A 5309-nucleotide genomic window follows, 5' to 3' on the forward strand; every position below is an offset into this window, starting at 1 on the left:
GTAAGCACTCATCTGGCACACTCTTTTATAAAAGGGAAGACAGAGGAGGCTAGAGGACAGCTTACTCCCTTTTTATTTCCATATAGGCGTATTTGTGCTTAGACTGCCGTTTGGCGATACCATCACATAGCTTTATGGCCGCATCTTCGCAACCACTGTTACTGGATCTTTCCTATGCGCCATTATATTCTCACCGCCTTCTCCAGCCAAAGGACCTGGTTCCCAGACGCAACTTGTTTAACAGTTGTCCTCAACCACATAAGCGTGCTGTGCTAGCTAGATCGCTGCTTCTAGCGGTTTTCTCACTGGCTCCCTCTAGGTCCTTTCGTAATTTCTCGAGATGGTCTGCTGCCAGCACTGCCACCGAGTCAGCAAGACCCAGTCTCCTGACCACATCTTTTGCAGTATAACCAGTATTCCGACAGGCACCTTTCCATACACAAGCTCGAGTGGCGACTTACCCGTGATAGCATGTGGCACCTCTTGATATGCCCCTAACAGGAATGGTACCATTCAACCCCAATCACGTCCGTGCTCACGTACAATGTGAGATAGCATCCTTTCAAAAGTGTCACTCCATTTCTCTAGCAATTCAATGCTTTGTAGACGATCTGGGGTGGAAAACCTAAGAGTCACTCCCATTGTCTGCAGCACAATCCGAGTCAAACTTGACGTGAAATTTCTGCCCTGATCCGAGTATATATGGTCTCAGGCACACCCATTCAGGAAAGTATCTGAATGAGCGCATCACAGCTAGGTAGCCTTAGCTGTGAAAGACCTCAAACAAATAAGTTCCAGCCATCTGGTATGCAAATTGACTATGCACAGTGCATAACGGTGTCCCTTTGGTGGATAAAGTGGACTGATACAATCCATGTATACCATCCGGAATGGTGCACTAGGCCTGACCAATGCCATTATGGGTACATGGTCCTGCGTTCTCATAGGGGCAATAATCTGACCCTGGTGGCACAATAGACAGTACTCTTTGACATCGCAGCTCATGTTCGGCCAATAAAATGACGCTTTTATACAATGCAAGGTCTTGCGTTCCCCCAGGTGACATGACCAAGGCGAATCATGTCCTCTTACTAGCACCTCCCGCCGTTTATGCGATGACAGTACCAACTGTGCACATGCGTCCCGCTACGTGGCCCTGATGATAGAGTAGATCACCCTGGATCACCATTCTCTGCTTGCCAGGCCTATCCCGTTTCCAAGCATCTTGAAACGACAAGTCATTATCTTCTGCCTCGTGAAAAACTTGTCGCGCGTTCTGCTTTTGCTCAGCTCGTTTCTCTATTCCCATGACTGCCAAGGGTACACCCATCTGCTCATGTTTCTGTTCTGCTGCTGTGTTCACTCTACCTCTGAAATATGACATCCCCTGCATTTGGTCATTCATTAAGGAGTTCACTGTAGCCTGCTGGAGTTATGAGCGCATCTACTCCAGTCAACAATTTCTCCGTCAGCGCACATAGCAAAGCTGGTTGCGCATCGTCGAACGATGAACAGCGGACCTTCTTTTACTGTGAGAGGAATAACGTACGTACGCCAGCTCAGCGCTTAATTCTCAGATTGCTCCCCTCAGCTTTATTTGCCTCACATTCTGGCACCAATGCCCATCTGATGACAATCATTTCAGCTCCGGAGTCAAGCACAGCAATGATTAACTGGTCCGAGGTTTGCAACTTTACAGCTGTGAGACAGTTCGTACCAGCTGCTCTCCGTTTCCTCCTGCCGTTTCAACCTGCCCGAGTCAATCGCTGCTTTAATTCTGCAGAACTTCTTGCCTTCAAGGTTTTCATATATTAATTGAAATAGTTTCTTAGCTGGATTGCGAACTGGCCCGTCTCATATGACGCCTTTGCCACCCCACAAACAGCCTTCTCTATTGTACCGCTGATGACTTGTGCCCTCTAGAACATCCTTAATTTTCTTATAGTCTTCTTTCTTGGGCTGTCAACAAAACGCAGTTTGCATGTCCTTTAACTGAAATGTGGCAAGACCAGCCCGGTACTCCACTCTGATGGGACGTCATACGAATCAAGAGTCACCTCTATGCCCTCAAACTATCCGGGCACCACAAACTCCCAACTCTGCATTGGTGCTAGTACTCCCTCCTCTAATATCACATATTTTAAACGCCTATACTCCTCTGACCTACCCACAGCCAGTGCTCCGCTGCTACTGTTCTCTTGGGACTCGGCCTGCTCTTGAGCTCGCATCTTCTGGCTCTCCAGAATTAAGCGCTGCTTTTCTTTTTCTGCCTCAGCAATTTTAAATCGAAGCTCCAGCATCTTCATCTGCTACTCCGACACTGTTTCGGACGTACATGACGCTACTCAGATCGCCTGCCACGTCACATGGTCACTACCAACTCCTGCAAGCTTTCATCCGCGTCCGACTCCATATTTGTGGTGTTATTCTCCCCACCTCACAAGTTGCATGACACCGTCATCAGCCGTTCCCAACAGGAAACCAAGAGGCACTCACCCGACTTCCGAAGTCTCTCCGCGATGCTCACCTCTTCCACAGGGCTGGAGAGATTGGTCATGGCGAGTAGCTGCCTGCTCAAAGACACTGTCGGGTCTGCCATCCATGCCAACCCTGTTGTCCGGTGTCCACCGCTGTTGATTGTATTCGCTTGTTGTTGGAAAATCCTGTTGACTGTGCCAAATGAACAATTTGTTCGTACTTCGTGATGGTCCCAAAGTTTCTTGCTTTCTCCTCCGAAGTGCGGAATAAGGAGCAGACTGTTCCAGTCAGAAGAGATATTTATTTTACATGATGTAGTTGAGAGAAAAGCCGTCTGCGATGCTGAAACCCGATGTTTTAAGCCATGTAATGTACCTAGGTGCCTAGGCAGGGAATTAGTTGTCCTTGGGCTTGAACCAATCGAAGAGCACAAATTTCCATTGTTTTCACATGGCATCGTAGTGACCCGCCCCCAAATTACTGCAAGTATGCCAACTGCACGCAGGCACACATACCTCCAGCCTTCCACGGGCAACCATAGTTTCTCATGCTGCGACACCGGATCACGCTCCTGGCGTGCCCATTCGTCCTGGTATGTGCTTGTAGGCCTCCTCCTTCTCAGGGGTGTGTCTGTTTATTTCAGCCGAAGGGTAACTGTAGGCCGACCCCCGTACAGAGCCGGTGATGCTTTCATTCCTCCGCTGCTGCACCTTGGGCAGATCGCAGTTTTCAAGGATAGGTTCTGCCGCCTCTGGATATCGATACTATGTGAACAGACACTTAGCGTATGGTCACGCGAGAGGTCAGCCCTCGTAGAAGGCATGCCTGATGCAAGGCCAGGGCTGCGATCCGCTTCTAAGCTCTACAAGGTGCCCTTGGCTTCAATAAAGCACTGTTGCAAGTGGATACGAACACGCACACTCACTCAGACCTCCTAGCTGGCACCAACTGCGTGTGCTGCGTGGGACATGTTTAACCCATCATGACGGTGGATTGCAATGCATTGGGGCCTCATCTCTAACGTTTATCACAAATAAGAAACGATTGCTGAAATTCATAACTGGTACTTTAGTTCTGCTATGAAGCCATGATCGAAGGCTGGTATGACAACAGCGCAGCTGCAAGCAGCACCCTTAACCCTTTAACCGCCAACCTTGAGCTGTACTCGTCATGGGAGTTTGTACCAATACCAATGATGAGTCACGCTCGTCCGGCCCAATTTTCCGCTATGTTACGGTAAACTGTTGCTTTGTTCCAAATGTCATCCCTAGAGGGCGATAGTTGTCCATGAAAAACCGTATTTCACACTTTTCGCACACGTTTTGCCCGGCAACTGCCTTTTCATGATGGCTCTTCACCTGAATGTTGGTGGCGGCGATGCTTGGAGAAAAACAGGTGCTTCTTGGAGTAGTACCGAAAGCAGCGTTGCTGACGGCATGGAATTAGTGTCCGACAGTGATTTGGACTTTGTGTTTGAGCCGGATATTGCTTGAGATGACGACGTGATGACGATGACGACAACGGTGAGGCGCTTAGTGCACATATGTGGCAGCGTGTGAACACCCTGACGAGAATAATATTCTCGGCTGGTTCCGTGTATTTTTTGACAGGAGCATCACCGATCTAATCGTGACGGAGACAAACCGTTACGCGGTAGCGTGTTGTACTGCTCGGGAAACCATGGAACATGGAAACCAGTAGACAGAGGTGAGATGATGGTCTTCTTTACACTAATGATATGTAGGTTATTGTTGGCAAACCCCAAGTCGAGATGCGCTGGTCAACAAAGGAAGCTTTGGAGACACCAGTGTTCAGGAAAGACCATGAGCAGGAACCGCTTCGGTGCATTGATGCGCTGCCTGCATTTCACCAACTTGAAAATCGTCGATGAAGCTACCCATCCACACCCCAGGCTATGGAAGCTGTGGCCCGTTATCACAAGGCTGAACAAGGGTGCTGCCTATGTGCCAGGATGTGTCCGTTGATGAGAGCCTCTTGCTTTTCAAGGGAAGATTAGCATGAAAGCAATATCTTCTGCTCAAACATACAAGATTTGGCCTTAAATTCTTTCTATTGTGTGAATCTTTAAGTGATTATATCTGCAACTTGATAGTCTACACTGGCAAGGGGACAGCAGAGTACCAAGGTGGTGATGGACCTTATGGAGCCCTTTCTTGAAAAGGGGTACACCTTGACGGTTGACACTCCCAGAACTGGCAGATATTCTTCTTAAGTGCGCTTTTCAGTTGTGTTACCGCGATTTGCATCAAATGAATACTTCCAATTTCAGTACGTTTTGACCCATTACCACGGCATACATTGAGGAAAAGCCTCCCTCAGTTTTTTTTTTTTTTTTTGCGAATTCGAACCAGAAATCAATTATATATATTTTCAGAATTAAAACTGCATGCCAAAAAATTGCGACAGCTTAAAAAATTTGGGAATTTTGTTACGTTTTTCGGGAGTTGCATTGGCGGTTAAAGGGTTAAACTTAACATCATGCAATTCACACCGCAGGCAGTCATCAGCTACAAATGTGAAACAAAGCATACAGTAGCTGACCTATCTACGAGGCAGAAAATTTTTTAGTTTCGCCGTGCAGTTGATGCGAGATAGCCTAAGTCACATATGTGCCATAAAACACAACAAAGCCATCCAAAGCACCACATTGTCAATGGCACAGTTCACTTTTTCAGACTGCTAGGCTTTTCACACTTTTTCCCATCCCTTTCAGATAAAAAAAAATGTGTATATATACACACACACACACACACACACTTGACGCTTGCTATTAAGTTATACGACTTCAAAGCAGCACAGCTGGACACAAA

Source organism: Amblyomma mixtum, chromosome 7, assembly GCF_055824585.1.
Source record: "Amblyomma mixtum isolate Tamu chromosome 7, ASM5582458v1, whole genome shotgun sequence".
NCBI lineage: Eukaryota > Metazoa > Arthropoda > Arachnida > Ixodida > Ixodidae > Amblyomma > Amblyomma mixtum.